The following is a 307-nucleotide window of genomic DNA, read 5'->3' on the forward strand; positions in this document are numbered from 1 at the left end:
CGCCGCTTTAATAAGGTGACTTTAATGAGGTTTTTTTTTTTATCCTGTACATGACACAGCGCCCCCTGTTGCCCTGTGAACAGTTACAGGATGAAAGAAGAAGAGCATTTATTATTCATTATGACATGATTACTGTTCATCAGGATGTCTCTGCTGCAGCTGCAGTGGAATAAACATGGAGAATAAAAGCAGCAGCAGCAGAAGTAGAGCACGCAGCAGCCACTTTATTAGGCACAGCGTCAGTCACGTGACTGAGAGGAACCATGTCAGAGACACGGCGCGTGCAGCACAAACCAACACCCCCCCA

This window comes from Microchirus variegatus (genome assembly GCF_963457635.1).
Source record: "Microchirus variegatus genome assembly, chromosome: 19".
Taxonomy (NCBI): domain Eukaryota; kingdom Metazoa; phylum Chordata; class Actinopteri; order Pleuronectiformes; family Soleidae; genus Microchirus; species Microchirus variegatus.